The 25609-nt window shown below is 38.5% G+C and overlaps 1 protein-coding gene across 6 annotated transcripts in view; it reads right to left on the minus strand.

The window, feature by feature from the left end:
- Positions 1–25609, minus strand: part of LINGO2 (leucine rich repeat and Ig domain containing 2) — a 1403193-nt gene that overhangs the window by 162809 nt on the left and 1214775 nt on the right. For 2 of the 6 annotated variants that reach the window (XR_007923822.2, XR_007923817.2), the window contains one exon: positions 5670–6157. The exons of the other annotated variants lie outside the window; for them this stretch is intronic. The gene's annotated coding sequence lies outside the window, so the exon portion shown is untranslated. Of the gene's footprint in view, positions 1–5669; positions 6158–25609 lie in introns of those variants that run through there. 6 annotated transcript variants of the gene reach the window in all.

Genomic DNA, 25609 nt, shown 5'->3' on the forward strand with positions numbered 1-25609 from the left:
CTACTTGTTTATAGGGTAAATATTGCAGTCAGTATTTAGCCTACAACTTAAATAGCAAAATGTTAGATAGTAGCCAAGAGTTGAGCTAGGCAAAATAGATGGTTAATATTGAGCATGATTAATTCATTTCCTCAGAAAATCATATATGAAAACTTGCTATCATTTACTCAAGTGAGTCATACTGTGTTCATATACTGTGTACTACCCTATATAAAGATGCAGAAAGGGCAGTCACTTCACTTGGTACAGCCTCTAAGACACCGTTTGGGATAACTGCATCTTATACCAGAGTGCCTGGATGGAGACCTGGCTCCATTCTTGATTTCAGCTTTCTGCTAATGGGTACCTTATGATTCAGCAAGTGATGATGCAAGTACATAAGCTCCTGTTACCCATGCGGGAGACCTGGAATGAGTTCTAGGATTCTGGTGTCAGCCTGGCCCAGTCCTAGCTGTTATATTTGGGGACTGAACCAGTAGATGAAAGATCTCTGTTTCTGTTTCTCCCTTTCTCTCTGACTACCCAATAAAATAATTAATTAAAAATATTTAAAATAAAGGATAGGGGTTGGAAAGCCTCTAACTCTGTATTTAAGGGGTCTTCAAAAAACTCATACAAAAATTCATCAGTTCTTTTTATATTTAACACATTATATAAGATATATTTGTTCATGCATGGATTCATTCATTCACTTAAAAATATTTACTAAGATCTATGTTCTGGGTACCCCCTCCTTTTTTTTTTTTTTAAGATTTATTTATTTGCATAAGAGATAGAGTTACAGAGAGAAGGAAAGACAGAGAGAAAGGTCTTCCATCTGCTGGTTCAATCCCCAAATGGCCACAACAGCTAGAGCTGAGTTTGATCTGAAGCCAGGAGCCAGGAGCTTCTTCCAGTTTCCCATGTGGGTGCAGGGGTCCAAGCACTTGAGCCATCTTCTACTGCTTTCCCAGCCCATAGCAGAGAGCTGGATCAGAAGAGGAGCAGCCAGGATGTGAACTGGTGAAAATATGTATGTGATTCTAGTACCACAAGTGGAGGCTTAGCCTACTACACCACAGTACCAGCCACTCTGGATACCCTTATTCCTTCCTAAATAAACAAAGCTATTTCCTTACTTTTTCACAGAAAGAGTAAACAAAAACTCAGGCTGTATAGGGCAATCACAATGCAGGTATGAATTTAATCATGTGGTTTCATTTTTTTTTTTTTTTTTTGAAAGGCAGAATGGACAGTGAGAGAGAGAGAGAGAGACAGAGAGAAAGGTCTTCCTTTGCCGTTGGTTCACCCTCCAATGGCCACTGCGGCCGGCGCACCGCGCTGATCCGATGGCAGGAGCCAGGTGCCTCCTCCTGGTCTCCCATGCGGGTGCAGGGCCCAAACACCTGGGCCATCCTCCACTGCACTCCCTGGCCACAGCAGAGAGTTGGCCTGGAAGAGGGGCAACCAGGACAGAATCCGGCGCCCTGACCGGGACTAGAACCCGGTGTGCAGGCGCCTCAAGGCGGAGGATTAGCCTAGTGAGCCGTGGCGCCAGCCTAATCATGTGGTTTCATTAAAATGTCAACAAATGCTATGGTCTGGATATTAGTTTGGGTATTCCCTAAAGGCCTACAAAATAAAGACTTGATTCTCAAAGTGTGTTGCTAATAATATTAAGAGGGTAGAAACTTAATCCAGGTATGGTATTTAGAAGTGAAAGCTTTGGGAAGTGGCTTGATTGGATTAAATTCCTGGGGCGGGACCCTGTGATTGAATCATGGTGGCTTTAGGAGGAGAGGCAGGCAAATCCACAAGGCTCCCTTTTGCCATATGATGCTCTATACTGCCTCAGAACTACACCAGCAAGAATGCTGTCACCAGAAGCCAAACCAGCGGGGCTGCCTGATCTTGTACTGTGAACCTCGGAAACCAAGAACCAAATTTAGACTCCTTCCTTCATGAAGGGCTTATTATTTTAGGCATATTGTGGTATTTATGGAAAGCTAACCAATTCAGCGGAAGAAATGCAAAACTAAAAAGAAAGACCTACTCCTAGAGATTTTTTACAGACTTTACTTTATTCTTTGTTTTGTGTATTTCAAAGTTTCAGAGAAAAAGGGAAAGGAAGGAAAGAAGGGAGGGAGGGAGAGAGGGAGGGAGGAATAGAGAGAGCAATGAAGGGGGGAGGGAGGGAGGGAGAGAGGAAGGAGGAAGGGAGGGAGGGTGGAGGAAGGGAGGGAAGGTGGAGGAATGGGGGGAAGAAGAAAGGAGGGAAGGCAAGGAGGGAAGAAGGTAGGAAGGAAGGAAGGAGGGAGGAAGGAAGGGAGGGTGTAAGGATGGAAGGGAAGGAAAGAAAGGGCCCTCATTCTTACAATAACCTTATGCTCTATTTTCAGCTACTTTTTTTGTGAAAACGAACCTACCGTATTGTGCTGATCTGATGAATAGGGCTCAACTCCAGAGAGACATAGGGTTGTACTCAATCTGACATATTTTATGGTTACATTGTGGTTAAAATTGAGTTAGACAAATAAAACAAACAAATATGACTCTTTCCTAAAAATACGTATTGACACACAGAGAGAAAGAGGGGGAAATCCCCGAAATTCTCGTCTCCAAATGTAAGCCATCAGCTCTGCTAATGAGAAGTCTGGTTAGCACGGTGAGAGGGATCCGTGTGAATCAGACAGTGAAGCTTAACTGTGGTTCAGTTCACTCTCAGCAAGTGACATTCATGTGCAGGTAGAGCTGCAGGCCTGCAGGGCAGCTGAGAAGAATTGAGAGTTAGAGGGCAGAGCTGCTGCCAGCAACGTGGAGGAATGTGGGGAATAGAACAGGTGCTAAGGGACTGATTAGGACAACACATTGATTAAAAAAAAAAAAAAAAACTCAGAGAACTTAAAAACATTTCTAAATCTGATTTTAATATAGACTATAAAAAAAGATTTGTGAGTATTTAGAAAAAGAATGGTGATTCTACAAATTGCCATGTGTCCCTTGCCATGATTTGAATATGTTTTATCTCTAACCAAAATTTATGTTGAGGCATGGTCTCCAATATAATAGTATTAAAAGCTGGTAAGGTTTTTTTATTTTTTTAAAGATTTATTTATTTGTTCATTCATTCCTTTATTTTAAAGGCAAAGTGACAAAGAGAAAAGGATGGGGAGAAGGAGAGAGGACGAGAAGGAAGGAGGGAGGAAAGAGAGAGAAAGAGAGAGTGAGAGAGAGACATATACACAGACAGGGCTAGGGTGTGAGGGATGGAATTCTCCATCTGCTGGTTCACTCCCTAAATAACTACAAGAGCCAGGGCTGGACCAAGCTGAAGCCAGGAGCAAGGAACTTCATGTTGTTCTCTGACATGGGTAGCAGGGACCCAAGCACTTCCCAGGGTGTATGAGTAGGAAGTTTTATTGGAGTGGAGTGGATGGGACTGGATCCCACTCTTTGATATGAGATGCAGACATGCATAGTGGGTTTAACATGCTATGCCAATGCTGACCCCTCATGTGGCCTTTTAGGGTTGTTTGGGGTCATGGGACATCCACCCATAAGGGTTGATTACCATACTTGCATTAATGGATTAGCTATTTAGAGAGTAGTTTGTTGGAAAGCTGGTCTGCTCCCTTCCCCTCTGTTCTGCACTTTCCTGCTCCCCTTTTGCTTTATGCCATGAGGCTGGCACCTTCCCAGTTTCCAGACTGGGAGCCAAAACAAACCCCATTTCTTTAAATTTTTTAAATCGCCCAATGTCAGGTATTCTGTTACAGAAACAGGAAAGGACCAAGATATTCCTTAATAACTACTTAGGTTGCACTAGCCTTGCTTCATATTTAAGGTAAGAAGTTGATGACAAAAAGTAAGGATCCTACTGTCCATGTACCAAATGACTCCAGAACGACTTGGTCAACACAAGTTAACCTGTCCAAAGGTCTGTGGGCCATTCTTTTCCTTTCAAGTTTGGCATACTCTCTTGTCAGTTACTTAAAAAAAACCTAATAATGCTACCCTACATTTACTTTTATAATATTTATTTATGATTTAAAACTTTTTCCCTTCAACACTTTTCATTTGGTCTACAGCACACTAAGTAAGTATAATACTTTTCCAGATTTTCTCAGTTGCACATAATAGTTCTTATCTATTTTCTGATACCTATAGTTCTTTATATAAAGGATAAATGCCCTCTCTTAGATGTCAAATAGCCCCAAGCTTATTTACAAGTACCTGTATTTTCTCTAGAAGTATATGCTTCACAGATAACTGCATTCAGTTCCATGATTTTAAATGCCATTTGCTTGAGGATGACTCCTATATTTACATATTCATCTCAAATTCTTTTCCAATTTTTCTAGATTCACTTACACTGTATGTTCAACATGTTCAGTTGAATTTCACATCAAACATAATGCAGATCCAAGTAGACCATGTATTTCCTTCTAACCTGTTTATCTGTCAATATGCTACATTTCAGTAAACAGCATCACTCTCAATTTAGTTGCTGAAGAGAAAAATCTAAGCATGATTTTTGATATCTGTCTTCCCCTTATGCTTTGCCCGTTAAGCTTGTCAGCTCTATCTCCAAAACTAATTCCTGATAACTCATTCTGCCCATCTCTACTGCTATATCATACACTGTAACCAACTTCTCCATTATTTCCAAAGCTTTCCATCTGACTCTGATTTACTAGCGCCTCCCATGAGACAGTCTCCAAAGAGTAGCCAAAGTTATCTTTTAAGACCTATAGTTTTCTCATATCCCAGCTTAAAGTCCTCTAATGGCTTTTCATTGTAAAAAAAAAAAAAAAAGAATATCTAAATTTTTACCATAGCATATGAACCCCTGCCTGATCGGGCCTGTTATAATTTTTCTAACTCTTATCTTATTCTCTCACTTGTTTACTAGAATCAAACCACACTTTGTGTCTCTATTCTTTTACTATTTTTAACTCATTCTTGCTTTAGAGACTGGAGTTCTCTGGTTCTATTTGAGAGATTTTCTGCCCCTAGACTTTTAAATGGTTATTCTTTTCATTTATATCTTAGTTCATATGTAACTTCCTCAATAAAGCCTCTTACCTCCCCTAGTTATTATGAGAACATCCTGTTTAACTGTTTTCAAAATATCACTATATGACAATCTTGTTTGTTTCTTTATTGATTATCTCCCTTTCACAAGCAATGATGCAGTATGAGGTCCTATCTGTAACTGCTACTACAGCATCCCTGAAGCCTGGCACATGGCAGACATGCAATCGATATTTGTTGAATGGTGGGTTTTGTAATTAATGAAAAGAGATTTAAAGTGTAGGTACTTGCACTTCAACAAGAACGTAGCGTTAATCAAGAAAAATGACTAAGGGCAGATGCTTTCAGCATTGAATAGGAGGAGACCAGGAAGAGAACAGGAAAGCTTTGGGCTTCTGAAATGTAAAAGACACCAGTGGTTGGTAGTAAACAGGAGAGAATGTGGGTGACTGGGGAGGACAGCCTACAACAGAAGATACATGGCACTTCCATTAATTTGAGTACAGAACTTCCTGGACGGAGGATTCACCAAATGAGAACAACAATACAAAGCGGGATTTCTCAGTCTCAGCACTATTGATATTTGAAGCTGGATAATTCTTTTCTGTGGGGCTGTTATGGACATTTGAGGATAAATGTACAGCTCTTCTGTAGCTGTCACAACCAAAAATGTCTGCAGATACTGTCAAATTCCCCCAGAGAGGAGGAAGGTCAAAAATCATCCCTGGTTGAGACTTACTACTACCAATGATTTTTTTTTCCCACTCACATTTTGTTTATATCAAACTATTACCAAAACTTTATTTCAAAGAAATCATCTATCATGATGAATCACTGCAAAATCCTCAAAAAGAAAATAAGAGAAAAATTGTTCCTGAATTTTAGGGTTGACTACATCTGTCATAGAGATAAACGCGAAATGGGATTTTTCATTTGATCCTAATCACAAAATTTCAGCGTTAAAAGGGATATTTTATTCAATTATAATTTATGATAGCTTCAAATACAAAAACCTTGAGAAGTTTTGTGGAGTTCCAGGCAGAGAATGACACGTAGAGAGAGCTGTATCAAACCTCCATTCTACAGCTTTCTAGCTGAGTGACTTTGGGTGGCTGCCTCAATGGAGCTGAACATCAGCTTCCTCCTGCACACAATGGTAAATTCAATCACTATGTTTTGCAGGCATTGTAAAGATTAAGTGAAGTAATATACGGAAATGGTACAGTTGAATATACAACATAGAGTAGACTCTTTATGAATGACGGTAATTTTTTTTTCTAAAGTGAGCCTTTTCATGTCATGAAGGAGTAACTAATGCAAATATATACAATGGTAGGGAATCAATATTCAGTGAAATACACTAAGGAATGCCTTTATTATTTCCATGCAAATAGAATTTGACAGGAGTCAAGTATCAATTAAAGTACCACCTTCTGAATATAATTTGGACTTCTTGATCATAGAACCCTTCATATGAGGTCTGATCTTTATGCCTGACACATGCTATCACACTCCCACCTTTAGTTCTAATGACTTCATTTTGTTGCAGAATGCTTTCTTGTCAGGGGCAAGTGAGGGGCCTTCAAGCCACTGTGGGTTTTGAAGCACATCAAAGACAAATAAAACAGAAAATCACCTTCTAAAACCCTGATAATACAGATGAAACCTGAGGGTCAATCACTAATTTCAGAAAAGCTCATCTCAAATTGGTAATGGAGTCTGAAGTCACAGCAGCAGCACAGGTAAAAGTCGGTGCCCAACTTTCAGTACAAAACCTTCAATGTGATTATCAAGTGTCATAGTTTCTGATTAAGCTTCAACCCTCTAAGGCTATCTTAACATGCAAATGAGTCACATCTTAAAATAACTTTTTCATTCTTACATGGCCATGAGTTTGGCCTCTAGCTACACATTATGGGCAAAATACTTAGGTAAGGATGTGTAATGAGAAATTTTGAAAATGGCAATTGATAATTGGGGAAATAGAAAGCTTTAACCTGGGCTAAGTTCCTCTAATCTGAGTTGAATTATTTAATTTTTTACAAATTTAGTTTTCTTCTCTGTTTCACAATGAAGAGGAATACCCCCAGTTAAAGAAATGAAAAGCTCTCTCTCATCCATTCTTTATTTCCTCCTCCCTCTCTGGATCTCCCTCCCTCCCTCCCTCCCTCCCTCCCTCCCTTCTCTCTTTCTCTCTCTCCCTCCCCCTGCTCTGGATTTTCATGATGCTTACATCTTTGCTCTTACCTGGACAGTTACCTACCATTTTATTATCCTTTGTTCAGCAAAAATCAGAGCCAAAATTTGAGATGCAATTTTGTAGCATTATAGGCTTTTGTTTGTGGGTCCCAGTTTGCCCTCTGACATTATCTTAATGACTTAACACTAGTCACTTGTTCCAACTCCAGGTACGCTTTGCTGCTCCCAAAGCATCAGTGCTTACTTCTGTCTAGTCCTATGCATGCCATTGTAACTTCCCTTCCTTGCCTATCTCCTTACTAAACTGAAAACATAACCCAGCTTTCCATAACTACTTCCAAGAGGAGGATTATAACCTCAGATTCTCATACATTTTAACAAGACCTGTATCAAGAAGATTCCTAAATAAAACACACTTGTGCTGAGCACAAGGACATCTCTGTAGGCAGGGAGTTTGAGCCCTTGACCAAAGAAAGTCCTGTGGAGTCTGTAATTTCTGGCTCTGGTTTCAACCACCTTTTGACCATGTAGTCTATGCTTCATTGCTCCAAGGAGTGATAAAGTTCTCACATGTTTGTGCCACTGGGTAATAGTTAGATCCTACTTTGATAAGATGCTTTGGTTCTAACCACAAAAACACTCTCCTTTTGAGAGACCAGGTTACAAGAAAATGGTGCTATTTCCTCCTAATAATAGGTTGATTATTATGGATTGCCTGTTATCCAATTTGAATAGAATCCACTCCATTCTAAATTTTCCTTTTGCATCACAGTATTTGGAAAACAAGGGATTACACTTTTTAAAAACAACAACAACAAAAAAAGAAAATTATTTATCTATAAGGCAGTTATGGAGAGAGAGAGAGGGAGTGACAGACAGAGGTCTTTCATCCTCTGGATCATCCCCCAGATGACCACAATCACCAGGGCTGGGCCAGATCAAAGCCAGGAACCAGCTCCATCTGGTTCTGCCACATGGGTGAGAGGGGCCCAAAAATTTGGGCTTTATACCTACTGCTTCTCCCAGGCCCATTAGCAGGGAGATGGATCAGAAGTGGAGCAGCCAGACGTGAACTGGCGCCCACATACGATGTTGGCTTCACAAGTGGTGGCACTACTTGCTATGCCACAACACTGCCTCCAGGATTACACTTCTTAGATCTACTCTCTTTACAGTTTCAAATTAGATTTGGTCACTGTGAAATGAAATAAAACCCATATGTGAATTGCCAAGCATAATGCCATGTACTTAGTAAGTGCCTAATCAGTTTAAAGTAGTTTTTTTCTCTCTTTCTCAACCACAGAGACTAATGTCACAGGAAGGGCATGCATACTACATCTAACTCATTTGTAACCTTGAGAAGGCCATCAGATATATTCATTCATCAATAGTGATGACTTTTTCTTATGAGTGTTAATGATAATTGCAAAACCTGGAATTGACCTACCATAAAGTCAGAGGGAGAAGGAATAAAGAGCAGTTAAGATGACATATGTGTTGGGAAATTCATATAATAATTGTACATTGTGTATCACATCAAGATTAGGATCCATTTTTAATTAACTAATAATGATTATGCTGCCATTTCACTGTGTGCACCTATCTTCCTAGACCCTCTTGGACCTTAAAGTACGATCTGCTGAAATACTAATTAAAAGAAAAGTGGTACATTCAGAAAGGCAAGAGCAGGGAAGAAAGTGGCTATACACATAGCACTCAGAATATTTACTGTCTTAAAGATCTTATCATTATCTTGGTTTGAGATGCTACATTATTTTTAAGAGAGAAATCCTTTTCTACTCTAAGAATCAGCCTAATTAAATTCCTTGCTTTCTTTGGATTTTAAAGGGAATTTAAAAGTATCACAGTCAGCATTTATTTCACACTGCCACATACTCAACCCTTATGTAACAAGACAGGAGGCTAGAACAAAAAATTGTGTAATAAAACCAAGAGAATAAATCTTCATCCAAGGAAATAACTAAATACTAATAGTAGGAGAAAAGCACAAGACAGCCTTTAGCAGAAGCTGGCATACTGGCTTGTGCTTCACCATTGTAGCAACCACCAACTGCTTTTTAAAGTTCAGTGTGCATTTAATATATACTTATGAAGTGTAAATTTCATCTTACAATTGAGGACTTGAAAACTTCGAGAGGTCACATAAATTGCCCATGGTCATATAGGCCTAGATTATCCTAAAGTTTATTCTAATGAATATTATATTATGTTTTACAATTGAACATTAGGCCATATTCTATAATATATAATATTAACTCACCATATATCACTAACCTGTGACATATAAGCACAGGTAAGTGTAGCTTTTACATATAACTTTGAAAGTCTGTCCTAAATAATTTTCTGAGAATCTTTTCTGAGGGTCTTGGGTACTAGAGCTGTCACAGTATGGCTTAAACCTGAGCAAGCCAGTAGAATAAATTAATTGCTTACAATTGATTAAGTGCATCTTGGAAACACCAAAAATATATACACATTAAAGACAAAAATACTATAGGGTCATAAACTAAGAAGAAAGATGAACCAATCAATTGATCTGTGCCATATTAGAATCATGGCTGGTCAGTCTGAAGCCTCATTAGATAATGTGTTTTACTATGAAACTTAAAAACAACACTACTAGTCGAACAATACCCTATACCTTGTGCGGTTGTGTGAGTGCAGCCTGTTGAAATCCTTGCTTAGTATATACGAAGTTGATCTTCTGTATATGAAGGTAATTGAAAATGAAACTCGATGAAGGGCGAGATCAGAGAGGGAGTGGGAGAGGGGAAGGCTGCGGGAGGGAGGGAGGTTGGGGGGGGGAAGCCTAACAATATAAAAGTTGCACTTTGTAAATTCACATTTATTAAATAAAAAAAAAATTACTTCTAAAAGAATGAATCTTGATATGAGTGCAAGGGGAGAGAGAGCGGGAGAGGGGAGGGTTACGGGTGGGAGGTAAGTTATTGGGGGGGGAAGCCATTGTAATCCATAAGCTGTACTTTGGAAATTTATATTCATTAAATAAAAGTTAAAAAAAAAAACAAAATATAGAAATAATCATGTGCCATGGAAATCATTCCAGCTATCCCAGGAAAAAAAAAATGGGGGCATGGAAAGAAAGAGAATACCTTATTACTTCATGAGAATGATTAAGACTTCCGTGACCCCTAGGAGACAGAGCCCTAGTATGGAGATGGAAATCCCCAAGGTTAGTGTGGCCAATACACAAAGAGAGATGAAGAAGTGGACATTGATGAGGTATTTTACCAGGCAATGGGATAATTAAAAATTAAGATGAAGTAGTTCTATGTATTGAGAAGGGAAATCTCTAAGATAAATTATTAAGTAAAGCAAGATTTCACTTACAGAAACAATGTGTACATATACTATGCTCATATTATATTCTTTATCTTTTGTTTAAGGATACCAGCAGCTGCATAAAATATTTGCATGTGCTTATATGTACATGGGATGATTCTGTAAGGACATTTGCATCTGGACAGAAGCTGGATAATGACAGTGGAGGAAAACTTATTTTTCACTACAAACCTTTTTATGTCATACAACATATCTGAAAATAAAAATTTTAATAAAACACCTGCATATGTATGTACATACACTTCTAAACTGATCAAATGAAAACCTCTACAGAAATTAATTTTGTATTCTTTTCAAGATGAAAAGATGATGTTGATGCAGATTCCAAGATGAGGATAAAATTCAGAAACAAGAAATAATGGAAGCCCATATTCTGTTATCCTCCATTAGAAGCCAGGAGTACAGAGATGCAATCTTTATACGATAGGCAGCCAATATAATTAATTCTAAATGCAGTTTTCCCTTCCTAATTACCACTGTTACCTGTCTTCATTTGAAACAAAGAATAAATTTCTGGACATTACTGTATGTAAATGTTGAGCTATGAAATCCCATTGTCATTTATCCTACTTAATAAAAGGGAAAGATTCTTTAAACCTACTTCAGACATCCTTTATTTCTAAGTTAACTCTGAAATTATTTATGTTAAAAAGTGAGCTTGATAGCAAATTTCTAAAAAAAAAAGCCAGAATATTCAATATGTTACTATGGATGATGGCACAAACTGTAGATGAGTTGGAGAGCAAAAAAAAACTTGTTTTAACTTGGGCACATATTTATTTGTGAGTTTGGTAGAGTCACTGTATTCAGTTTTCATATCATTTATCTCAAGGCTATAATTTTACTGAGGTTCTTTAGCGAAGGTAACATTTAAATTCAAGTGTGCTAGGTTATCAAAGTGGGGCCAAGTCTTTCTTTCCCTGTACCCACAGTACTTGCAATATACCATTGAAGTTCATGTTTCCAAATTTGTGGGTTCACATCTCAAGCCCTGTGACATGAGTAGACCTGTGACATAGCTGTTAGCCTTCAATACGTCCAGACTATCTCCACTGCTAGCAAGGATAAGACTATAGAACCATGGGAAAAAAAAATCTTTGTTCACAGCATTCCCAACCATTGAAATTATTTGATCTAGAATAATAGGCATCTGTGTTGATACCATGGCATTCATTGTCAGTTTATTTCCTTGAATACCTGATGATGTAATTCAAAGGAAGAGCGTATAGAGTTCAAATCCTGGCTTTATCACTGGGTAAGAGAGTTAGCTAATCTGAACATGAGTTTTCTTTTTTTTACAATGAGAATAATAATACCTCTTTTATGGCAAGGAAGGAGGAGAAGGATGAGATTGTACACACATACATATATTCACACACGTACATAAGGATCTAGTATAACTACAGGGGAAACAAATGGTAAAAGTGATGATGCATGAACTTGGTTATGTTCCAGGCAGCACACTAGACCTACCTCTGGGATAAATATTTCTACCTTGGCTGGGACTGCTATGCCTTTAGATTCTGTTCTACACTTCCAAGCTACCATTATAAAACCAAAATCTTGAAACCAAGTTCTCTTCTCACATACATCATAAATGATGAGTATTAAATCTTGTTCTGAAATCCTCCTGCCCTTCACTTTTCCCACCTTGGGGGTCCATGGATAAAATCCTTTGAACACTTACAAAAACATATACTGTGTGAATGCAGGAAAACAGAGAAATAAAATTTTCAGTGTGGGATTAAAATCAAGGGAAAAAAAAAAAAAAGAAAGGCAGTCTTAACTATCCAAAATCTAGCAGCTCCTTTCTTTATTTGTGGGACTATAAGAATGCCATATCCTTCAATAATAGTAAACATTTTATTATATGGCATCACAAAATAATACTGTTTATTGAGTCTTTATCATGTACCAGACATTAGACTAAGTGCTTTGTATGCATTTTGACTCTTCATTATTATCACAACCTTATAAGTGACAGGCTATCACTGTCTCCATTTTATGGTGAGGACAGGTGATGCTGAGAGGCTAAGTCACTTGCTCAAGATGACAGAGTTGGCAAATAGTGGAGGTAAGACTTAAATCCAGGGAGTCAGAGCTCTAAGTACACCCTCTTTACCTGTGCTGCTGTGTGCAATGAGCTGAGGTTCTGCCTTTATATGAATTCTTACACTCATTCTAAGGCTCTGCTGTCTAAGAGATAGGAATGAAGGAAGCAATTTATACAGTGCATTTTCCTCTAAAATGAAAGGACTCGTTTCCTTGTCACAGAGCTAGACACTGCAGTGGAAAAAAAAAATCCCTGGTCATTACTGGGAGCATTAGTGGCAATCTCTGACAAGAAGCAAAGGTTTCTTTGTTCTGATGATGACAAAGATAGGTACTGGGGTGAGGCAGACTTTTTAGCACACCAATATCTCAGGGTCACTGTGAAACTTAAATCACACATCGACTGCATTTAGGTCAGCAAATAACACACAGTCAGTGCTCATTAGACCCTGGTTTCCTTCAACTGTCACCTTTGTCAAACTATTAATATTTTTTCAATTAAATATTAATGTCAGACATATTATGATGGTATTTCAACTCAAGAAATCCTTTTGTTCTTGGAAAATCATATTTGAAAAGCCCCTTCTAGTCTGAAAATGCAATTTGCTGCTGGTGTAAATAATCCCTTGCCATTAGAGTGTCATTTTTACACTCTCAACCAGGAGCATTAGTATTGGCAGATGGAGCCACAAGAAAGAAAGAGCTGCTAACAACATTCTGGAGAGATCTTGAAATGTGTGCTTTTCCCAGAAGCTAAACATTTTTTTATTTACCCATCAACAATCATGCCTAGCTTTGGGAGTCTTGTTAGGGACACATTTTAGGCGCTTGTAATGAAAGGACATGATTGAAAAAGATAATTCTATCACATCTTTCGCCACATATATTGCAAATTCTGGTTCCTCTGATCCATCTTGGATCTGACACCCAGTGGAGGACATGGTACATGGTAAGCACTCAGTACATGTGATTGGAACAGGAGGTCTTTGAAAAGGTTCAATGACCAAATGGTATTTATAAATAGTGTAACATATAACTTTATTTTCACCAATTTGGTATAATAGTGGAACCTATTTGGGAAAGAGAATGGCTGTGAGATACATGCCTTGACTGCCAAAGGAGGAAGAATTAACTTCATTAAAAGACTACCACGGCAAGATGCTGGAGAGAATGTTAATTATGGCTCAAGGAATATATCTCTGCTGTTAACTCCTGTTTTAGCAAACAATAGGAATTAACAATTAGGGGTTTCCTATACCAGCAGAAGGTGCTTCTTCCACTTCTCTAGCCCCAAAATTTCCCCTGTTAATTCTGTTTATGCCATAGCTTATGTTAGAAGAAAGATTATCTTTAAACAAATCCTCTGAATTTGGTTAAAAAAAATCAGTCAAGCATGATGAATCAACTAGGGAAGATGCGAAGGCAGAGGGGGAGTGAGAGAGAGAGGGAGTTTCATTTTATTTATGTTTTAGACTTCAACAACCTGCTCTTCTGAAAGTATTACAATTACAGCATGCATTTAATTGCCTATGGGAAAGGTCCTATGTGTGCTGAAAGTATGCATTGCTTTTTTCCACTGAGTACACTAATATATTTAATAAAGACAAATTAGAACAAGTATTCAGTTTCTATGTCTTTCATTGCCAACATTTTCAATGAAAATGTATTGAAAAGTAGGATTCCTCCATACCATATTTCTCTGCCATTCAATCAGGCCCTCAGAATTGTGAAGTTCTTAAAAGGGAACAATGGACATCCTCTCACAACATGAAGTTTGCTTGGAAGCATAGTATATCCTAGGTGGCTTCTTTGAAGAGATAGGAGATAGGACATAAGTGGACACCCATTAAATAAAGCTTATGTCAGAAATAATTAGAAGGTAATCACACATACTTAAACCAGTACCATATTTAAAAAGTTTAATAACTATCTAATTAGAATTCTATAATTAAAAGCTTAATATTGACATTATATATGAACTTTGAAATTTTCCACTCAAATCTTTAAAAAAATATCAAATTTTTCTAGAAGATAGAGTAGCACCTTTGGTGTGTTCTCCAAAACTGTTGAAGAAAACACATTTTTTTTTATTTGACAGGTAGAATTATAGACAGTGAGAGAGACAGAGAGAAAGGTCTTCCTTCCGTTGGTTCACTCCCCAAATGGCTGCCACAGTCAGCGCTGCGCCGATCCAAAGCCAAGAGCCAGGTGCCTCTCTCCGGTCTCCCATGCAGGTGCAGGGACCCAAGCACTTGCCATCCTCAAAAACCACATTTGATCAGCATAACTATTTCAACACCCAGGAGGACCACTGCAAAGCTCTGCTAGCATTATAACTCAACTGGCATTAGGTACGAGACAATCTCCCCATCCCCTAAATACTCAATGAACCACGTCAGCACTGAGGTTGTTTTCCCAGAGTCAGCAGGTGGTGATTTTCATAAAGGTAGCCTTAGAAATGGAGGTGAGCAGGGTAGGCATTGTGGCACAGCAGGTTAAGTCACTGCTGGGAATACCGGCATCCCATATTGGAGTGCTAGTTCAAGTCCTGATACCTGTGGATGGTTCAAATATTTCAGTCCTGTCACCCATGTAGAGTGGCATTCTGACCTCCTGCCTTTGGCATGACCCAGCAGGCATTTGGGGGAGTGAACCATTGGATGAAAGATCTACCTTCACTTTTCCCTTTCCCTTTCTGCTTTCTAACTTCTCTCCCTCTCACTCCCTCCTTCCCTCCCTCCCTCTCTCCCTCCCTCTCTCCATGTTCTTAAAGTATGTTTTCAAAAATCTGTATCATTCCATATTTCTTCATTAATATCTATTCCCAAAACCTACCTTGTGGGTTTAGCTTACTTTCATCTCACTTTTGACCCTAATTGTGCCTTGTGTTGCATTGGGTACTTCTTAGCACTTGGCCTTTCTTAAAGTAATGAAGCTATACCCTTAGAGCTTGGGTCATTTTCTTTCCTCCTTATGCTACATATTTTTATTTTGGTATTTTTATGTGGAGATACTATTCACTAGCCAAAGCACAAATAAATTGAAAGTTAGAAATTTCAAGCTTTATATGACCATGTTTAGAGTATTGATTAGTAGGAGTTGTTCATGGTAAGATATTAAGAATTAAGAAGAATTCTTAACACTTGGGCCACCTTCTGCTGCTTTTCCTAGACCATGAGCAAGGAGCTGGATCTGAAGTGGAGGAGCCAGGACATAAATTGGTTCTCTCCATAAGGAGATGGTATACAACCTCCTGGTTATTTTACCCAGCTTATTCTGCTGAGATCACAAGTTCTAGGGAAGAGGATGTGGTTACCTATCTGTTGCTGTTTATACAGACTAAGCAGATGGGGTGCGTTGTCACCCAAGTCATAATTAAGAACATCTTCATTTCTCAGCAAATAGCAAGATATGCTATGAGGCAGTAGGTGGGGAGGTACCTATAATTGAAATAATTCCATACTCTGATTTCAAAACAGTGGATGGCTGGCATTGTGGCAGAGTAGGTTAAGCTGCTGCCTGTGATTCCCGCATTCTATATCAGAGCACTAGATTGAGTCCTGGCTGCTCTGCTCCTGATACAGCTCCCTGCTAATGCTCCTGGGAGAACAGTGGGAGATGGCCCAAGTGCTTGGGCTCCTATTACTCTTGTGGGAACCTGGGTGAAGTTCCATACTTCTCACTTTGGCCTGGCCCAGCCCTGGCTGCTTGTGGCCATTTGGGGACCCAATTAGTGGATGCAAGATCACTTTCTCTTTGTCTTTTCCTCTTGTCCTTTCAAATCAATAAAGTAAATCTTTAAAAATTAGTTAGGTAATATTTTTGCCCAATTTGATCAATTTAATTTTTTGTTACTTTTATCATTTTTAACACTTTGGTCAATGACAGAAATTCATAAAATCTCAAGTAAAAGATGAAACAGAAGAATAATTATGCAGTAAATTAACTATCTCTAAAGGAAAGAAGCTAATAGGATTGAATTTAGTTTTTGTGAAGATTTAGGTAATAATCCCCTACTGGATTTTATTGTGCATCAAAAAATTGAGCTATGTTCTCTAGGTCATTCATAGATCAGATTAGTCATGAATGGAGTGATTTACTGGTAGAACAATCTACTTAGCAACAGTAAAAAATGAGTTTAGGTAATATTTTACATAGCATTTTGGCTTCAAGATACATAAATTACTCCTGATTTAGTTGCTACTTATATTACGATAAACATTCTCATTTAGTCCTTAAAAAAAAAAAGAATTCAGAAGAAGGTAAGAGAATATGATATGGGACATAGTAAGTAGAGCGACCAAAGCCTGTCCCCATCTTGATGAGGGTCCACAGCTTATTTGAGATATAGAATATTTTGATAAGGAGGCTGTTGAGATGGCAGTAATAGTGCACGTGTTTAATTATGAAAAGAGGGGGTGAATATCCTGGACAATTTCCAGGTTGAACATAATCCTTTGTACTGGATTTCAAATGTACTTCTGGTGCTAGGATGTGCAAGAAATGAAAACAAACTCTAGGAACATTGACAATGGATTCAAAACATTATGCTCAAACCACAGAATTATCATTTATACTATGTAGAGCAATAACAATAATTTTAATGTACTGATTAGACTGACAGAATAGCGTAAGGTCCACAAGCTTTCTTACAAGTGACTTTTTTGTGTCTTTCCACTTCTGTGGAAAATTCTAAACCCTTATCATATGTCTTGGGACTACGAATATAAGTGCAGGAAACTATCTGGTAATTATTTTTAAATTAGAATTATTATAATAAATAACAAGCAAACAAAATGGTTTTATTTTTACATTATTTGTGTGACTTATCTGACCTTTTTGTTTTGTTTTGTGATAGCATAGTGTTCATTTCATCAAACAGGCATAAATATTGTTTGGATAAGAATGGAAGAAAGGAGCCATCATCTTTTCCCTTACTTTCTACATATAATGAATGAATGTCTTGCTGCTTTAGGCAACTGTTAGATGTTAATACTGGCCAGCGCCGTGGCTCAATAGGCTAATCCTCTGCCTTGCGGTGCCGGCACACTGGGTTCTAGTCCCGGTCGGGGCGCCAGATTCTGTCCCGGTTGCCCCTCTTCCAGGCCAGCTCTCTGCTGTGGCCCGGGAGTGCAGTGGAGGATGGCCCAAGTGCTTGGGCCCTGCACCCCATGGGAGACCAGGATAAGCACCTGGCTCCTGCCTTTGGATCAGCGCGGTGCGCTGGCCGCAGCGCGCTGACCGCGGTGGCCATTGGAGGGTGAACCAACAGCAAAGGAAGACCTTTCTCTCTGTCTCTCTCTCTCTCACTGTCCACTCTGCCTGTCAAAAAAAAGATGTTAATACTATCCCTCCTTTCTATCTTAACTGCTGCTACCCTGGCCCAAGCTGCCATTGTCTCTTTCCTGAACAATCACAATATCTTCCTGTTATCTCACATTAATTTTTATTCCATCCTCCATATTAAAACCAAAATGTTGATAAGAATGCAAATGTGTTAATGCCAGCCTCTTATTTCAGTTTGAAGAATCTAAGTATGCTCTTGGAACACTGACTCACGTTGATGAAGTGGCTCTTGCAGTCAGGAATAATCTTTTCCCAGCAAACCTAATTCTTTGACTTCATCTTCCAAGACACTATGATCTAGCCCTTCCTATCCTATTGTTTACCTAGGATCTTTCTTAATGCTGCTTCCTCTATCCAGATGTTCTTTTGCCCAATCAATGGATGTACATTCTGTAAGTGTGACTCTATCACTTCTACAAAGAACATTTTTTTAATTTTTTTGAGAAAACATATTTTTAATTTACATTATATTTAAAGGCTTAATGCTCCACTAAATAAAGAGTTCACACATATTCTTTGCTCAAGAATCTAATGTGTTCCCTGCTCTCATAAGTCATAGAATTTAATAATTCATAACATTTTTGGGGAATTATTTATTTCAAATCTGCTTTTATTAGATTATAAGCTCCAGGGGGCAAGGACTGTCTTCCTTACCGTAGCATGCTTCATGACAGGCATTGTTTGCAAAACACATTAGTTCATAAACTATTTGACAAATAAGAAAACTAATAAAATCAACAAAGAGTGCCTAGGAGAGTCCTTCCCACTGTAATAGCAAGTGGATCACCCCATCTAGAGCAACAAATGTTTCTTGCTTTTGGCTCTTAGCACTTACTAGACAAAGATAGATGGAATGCACTTGTATTTCAGACAACTAACTGCTAATTTAACAGAAGGTAAATGGAAGGGACAGTAAATAGATAAACCAGAGTACAGTGTCAATAAATGCTACACTGAGATATGAACGATATTATATGAGGTAAAGAGAAATGAACACTTGCTAATGAGGAATTAAAAGCTCATTCTTTTGTAAGGCTATAAAATGAAGTCACATTTGGGTTTCCAAGAGGAAAGTGATACCACGTTCAGCTTTCAGAATAAGAGTTTGTTTGTGGCCTCAATTTCTCCTTACCAACACAACACCAGACTACTCCCTCTCTAGTTTCTGGTTATTCTGTTTCTCCATAGTTGTGTCTTGACTATGCCCTTGATGGGATGTCCTTTCTAGATGAAATTCTTGAGTATAGAGTCATAATTTCCAGCTTTTGCTTACTAAGTCCAAACTTGGCTAAATACTGTATATTTCTACCAACATAGAAGCCAAAAGTTAGTTTACAAAATTACAGTAAGAAAGCTCTTCAAAATAAACTATAAACGTGATTTTAACTAGGTCACTTCGAGGCTATGGCTAAGGGGAGAAACAGGCTTCTAATTGCTTCCTGTTGTAAATGCTGCACAGCCTAATACCTCACAGTGTGAAGAGTAAATTAGAACAACTTTTCATTGACGAAGATTAAACTTTTTCATCATTCCTAAATTCCTGGGGATTTCCCCCACTGCTTCTATGTGTTTTAAGCTTTTCAATTAAATCTCCTGGGTAGTAGTTGCAAGAATGCCCACTGACAAGGGAATATTTTTCTCTGGGAGAGCTAAGCTATTTCAATAGCAGTTTGTCTTGGTTACTTCTGTTCAGGCTGCATATCTCAGCAATGGCATCTTATCATCACATACTGATAAAAGCTAAGTGCAGGTTATATAACCCTGCCATCATAACTAAGTTAATGATAAATTTAGTTTTGGAAGTGAAAGAGTTTGTGAAAAGTCAGGAAGTCAAGAACAGTCAGCCTTGATAATTCACTTGTTTTCTCTTGGATAATTTATTTTGACATTTAGGAGTATGCACTAGGAATATAAACTCTAGTGAACATGCCACTGTAGACTGGTGTGACAAATATAAGATTCTGCCTTCCAATTTTCTATCATCTTTGCCTCCAACTCACCTTGATCCCTCCCACTGAGTGTTTTGAATGCTTTAGTGGGCTGCCACAGAGACTATGCTGGAATCACAACTGTTTTCGTCTGTCCCTGGGCTGGAACAGTCAATTAAAATCAGCTTAGAAGAAGCCCTGGGAAAAGCTGCATTTTTTTCTATAAAATATTTCTGATGGGACTAAGGGAAAAGACAGCTTTCAATTTTAAACAGTATATATGCTTGAATGATAGATCAAAACAGCCATGTGGGAAACTGGTAGCTTGGAAGGCTGTGGTAGAAATAACAATAATATTTTAAATTCATGTATTAATTCTGATTGAAAAACTCCAGCTAGAGAAGGGGATCCCTAGATGCCAGGAATGAGGTAAAAGATGAATTTATTTAAGAGATCTTTATTTTCTAAAACTCAAACTTGCCTTTAGCGAGAGAACATTTGCAAGATATTACAGATGGGAAAAGAGGGCAAACAGATTAGTAATTTTATTATAAATATGCTGTATGTGTTTAATTAGTTTCAAAACAAGAATTGCTGTGAGAGATTGTAGCTGGGAAAGCAAAGGGGTTTTTTTTTAATTGATCAGCTTAAAAATAAGCTCAATTCAGATTTGGCAGACACTGAAAATACATCATCAGTGACAAGCTGGGCATCCCAAATATAAAATACATAAAACTTTCATGCTTTATTACTCCTCATAAGCATAAAGAAGAAATATTCAACAGGCTGCTTTGACCATAGCCTGTACCTACTATGAGCACTTTAAATGGAAGCCTGGAAGTTAGCACTGACCAGATAATAAAGCTGTAGAGCCTAAAGAGTTATAGAGCCAGCACATTTCAGATTGGTTATTCTGAAGATCTCTGCTTGGGAAGCCAAGTTGGTAGGCTTGCTTGAAAGAATCTATAGTGCCTTCAAAATACTCCTTGGTTTGCCTCACTGCATTTTCTACTTGGTTCACATTTAAAATATGGTTAGATATAGGCTGAGCATTCTTCCATATCTATATAAACCATGGAGTCAGGAAGACTTATTGGTATAAATTAATCATTTAATTTGTTTGAACGTTTAGGTAAGTGTCCTATATCCATATTCTTTGGATTTTAGTGCAAAGTTGAAAATAATAATTATGTGCAAATGTGAAGAAAATGTATCTGCCCTTTTAGTTACATATCTGAGCAGATTACAAAAATGGTCATGATTCTTTGAACCTCCTGTCATGAAGAGGTGGAGTCTATTTCTTCATCTTTTGAATTGTTGTTTGCAATGACCAATGGCATGGGAAAGACATGAGCCTGTGCAAGGTTCCAACCTGGACCCCAAGAAGTTTTGTTTGTTTCTATTCCCTCTATTGAAACTGCATACTACCATGTGAGTCAGCTCAAATTAGGATGCTGGATGAAAAGTGGTGGATGGTCTAAAGTTGTTATCCCTGGCAAAAAGCAGAGCTGTCAAACTGAATAGCAGTTGATGTGAAATACATGAGTGAGCCCAACAAGGCCCAGCAGAAGAACCACTTAACTGAGCCTAATTGAGACTGTTGACCAAAAGATTAATGAATGAAACAACCAATTTTTGTGTGGCTTGATACAGCATGAAAAATAAGTGATACACAAGTACACAAAGAAAATAAATATGACAAAGCTATTATTACTGTATCGTAGTGGGAATTGCTATTTTATCTCTTTTTGGTGCTCACAGAGTTTATTTAAAATGAAGACAATTTTTCTTTGCTCTGGCCAAAGTGAAGAAGTAGATTTGACATGAGAAGCGGGATACACAGCAGACTCATAGAACGGCAGATATCCTAAACAGCACTCTGGCCTCAGAATCAGCCCTTAAGGCATTCGGATCTGGCTAAAAAGCCCATGAGAGTATTTCAGGCATGGAAAGCCAAGACACTGTGGCAAAACAAATGACCTAAATGAGAGATCTCTGTGAGTGAGATCCCAGTGGAAAGAAGGGGCCATCAAAGAAGGAGGTACCTTTCTCTGAAGGGAGGAGAGAACTTTCACTTTGACCATGGCCTTGTCTAAATAAGATCAGAGTTGGCGAACTCAAGAGGCTTCCATAGCCTTGGAAGCTCATGACAAGAGCTTCCTGTGGTTACTGACACCATAAATAAGAGTGTCAATTATTAAATCAACTACAGGAGTCACTGTGCAACTACTCTCCATACAGGATCTCTGTACTTAATGTGTTGTACTATGCAAAATAACAGTAAAACTACTACTCAAACAATACTCTATATGTTGTGTGTCTGTGTGGGTGCAGTCTGTTGAAATCTTTACTTAGTATATACTAAGTTGATCTTCTGTATATAAAGATAATTGAAAATGAATCTTGATGAAGAATGGGATGGGAGAGGGAGTGGGAGATGGGATGGTTGGGAGTGGGAGGGAGCTTATGGGGGGAAAAGCCACTATAATCCAAAAGTTGTACTTCAGAAATTTATATTTATTAAATAAAAGTTGAAAAAAATATATTCACCTCTTTCAAAAATCTAAAAAAGAAGAAGAATTAGGTTTGACTAATATGGCAGTATATTGTCTTGCACCAATCATTTTCATTAATTTGAATTACTTTTCCTTTGATTCCAGGTCCATATCAAGGAATGATTTTAGTAGCTATTAACAGTTATCCCTCCTTGTTACTACCCACTATTACAAAGGGGAATAAAAGCTCCCATAAAATAACTTCCAGGCATAAAAAGTATCTGGTACATGTTACATGAACTGAAAGAAACGAAAGAAAGGGAATTTCTGACTCCTTGTTCTACACTTCTCTATTTTCACCTTGGACTATAATAAGGATGGGAAGGGTAAATAAAAGGGACATACTAACTAAACTGTATATGTAGAGCTTTGCTTTTTCTTAATCCAAGATTTTTTCCCCTAAAGTAATGATGATGTGAGAAACACATGTATAAGTTTAACAGTTATTACCTTTCTCAAACACAACAGAAATAATGGGGTCTGCATTTCTCAGAGCTACCCTCTAGCATGCAGATTAAAGTTAACTCTTATACATAACCCAGGTTCTCCCTATTATGATCTCATCTTGATGATCTTCCTTTTTTGGTATTGTTAGTCTTATCCATACTTCTCGTGCAAAGAAAAAAAAAACATTGTTCTATTTTCATTCCAGAAATATATTTTTATTAATATAAAATAAAATTCAGCTTGGGAAAATGTAAAGTAGAAATAAACCCACCCCACCCCCCTCACTCACAATGCATGTGTTAATACGAAATTTTAACTGCTGGGCTCACTGCATAACTGCAAATATCTCCTTTTAGGCATTGATGAACTTGCCATATGTACATCCTCTGAAGCACCGTGCCCCAGAATCACTCATCATTCCAACCTGATTGCAATTAGAGTTAGGAAATCAGATTGGCACACTTTATTCTCCGGGTATGCAGTGATGGATGTCTAGAGAGAAAGTAAGAATATGCATGAACAGCTGAAGACAAAAATACTCCACTTCTGTTTTCCCTCTCAAGAACTGTTCTGAAACACCAGGGGGCAGTTTTTCCTGTACTGAAGAGGAGTCACATTAATAGGAAGTGCTCTGAAAATGTGCTCTCCAGTGAAGCTCTCAGAATACAAGTTCTCCTCTCTCGGAAAATATCCTCCAGAGTAATGTTTGTGAGAGGCACTGTTCTAGGCTGGGAGTGTCATGACAAAGTAGTGCTCTAATAAGCTTGTCTAGTCTGGGGGGAGAAAATAATAACAGTAGAAAGCAAATAAACCAATAAATGAGCAACAGAAACATCAAGTCATGAAAACTGCTGCCCAGAGAATTCAATAGAGTCACTAAATGCAGGGCAAAATGAAGTCAGGTGCTATCCACAGCTCTGTGTTACCCAAAATTTATATATTGAATTCCTAACCCCAATGTCAGTATATCTGGAGACAAAGCCTTTAGGAGGTAATTAAAGTTTAGTAAGGTCACAAGGGGTAGGGTCCTAATCGTATAGGATTGGTGACCTTATAAGAAGAGGAAGATCCATCTTATATCTCTCTCCTTGCAGTCACCAAGGAAAGAACGTGTGAGCAGAGCAACAAGGTGCCCATGTACAGGCCAAGCAGAGAGCCATCAGCAGATCCAAATCGGCTAGGATCTTGATCTTGAACTTTGTGCCTTTTGAACTGTAAGAGAATAACATTTCTGAGGTTTAATCTACCCAGTCTGCGATATTTTATTATGGTGCTACAGTGGAGTAACACAAAAGGAAAGTTCATATAATTAAAAGCAATTTTTAGAGATTTTGTCTTGTTTTCTTCCAAGGTAGACATATAGACAGCAATTGTTTATAAGCCTGACAATTGCTCACACTATAAATTTTAAAATTTTCAATTGCATTTTTCCCCCTCTGCACACTTTACCCTCAGCAGATATGAAGGAATGAAAAAGGCTGCCGGGGAAAAAACTCATTTCATCTCAGCCCATCTGAGAAAAGTACTGGTTAGACTATAGGACTACAGGGTGATGTGCATATTCCCAAATAAAATACACATTTGAATTCATTGCTCTGGGATTACCTGCTTCTTTCATCATCTCGCCCTGGCCCCCTAACTTGTATCCCTAGAAGAACCATGATAAGTTCTTCTTACAGTCTGACAGTTCTGTTCACTAGCTATGAAGGCTTCTCAAGTTATTTAAATTATCTAAACCATGGTTTTCTTACCTGTAAATTGGAGAAAGAATAGCTATATCATAGGAATGTTGGAAGGACTGAATAAAATCATATTAAAAAGGGCCCTCTTTTTGAGCAGTGAGTGTTATTTTATTTACTTACAAGTTTCCTTCCTCCTCTTAGTCCTGTTCCTTGTACTCAGGCAACTACCCACTCGACAAGCACAGGATTCTACACCTTGTGATGCTTCCTCAGTATTTCTTTCTCTGGAATGCTACCATCATTGATCTTCCATTCCTTAATTCCTCCTCCTGTAATGTGGGGTGTGTGTGTGTGTGTTTGGATCTCACTGTACTCTGCCATGTGGCTTCCTGGATTTCCCATCTCTAACTTCTTCTTCTTCTTCTTCTTCTTCTTTTTTTTTTTTTTTGACAGGCAGAGTTAGACAGTGTGAGAGAGAGACAGAGAGAAAGGTTTTCCTTTTTCTGTTGGTTTATCCCCCAAGTGGCCGCTAAGGCTGGCCCGTCGTGCCCGTCGTGCCCGGCGTGCTGCACCAATCTGAAGCCAGGAGCCAGGTGCTTCCTCCTGGTCTCCCATGGGGTGCAGGGCCCAAGGACTTGGGCCATCCTCCACTGCCTTCGTAGGCCACAGCAGAGAGCTGGACTGGAAGAGGAGCAACCGGGATAGAATCCAGCGCCCAAACCGGGACTAGAATCCCGGGGTGCCGGTGCCCCAGGCAGAGGATTAGCCTATTGAACCGCGGCGCCAGCCCTCCCATCTCTAACTTCTATTACATGTTCTCATTGCACCAACCACCTTTCACAGAAAGAACTGTCTCGATGATTGCTTGGATCTATGAGTCAGTTTTCCATTACTTTAATGAAACCAGAGGCTGGACACTTTATAAGGAAAAGGGGCTGATTTAGCTCACAGTTTTGGAGTTTCAAAGTCCAAGCAGCCTGTCACCAGGTGTTTTGAGGGTCCC

Source organism: Oryctolagus cuniculus, chromosome 1 (genome assembly GCF_964237555.1).
Source record: "Oryctolagus cuniculus chromosome 1, mOryCun1.1, whole genome shotgun sequence".
NCBI classification, from domain to species: Eukaryota; Metazoa; Chordata; class Mammalia; order Lagomorpha; family Leporidae; genus Oryctolagus; species Oryctolagus cuniculus.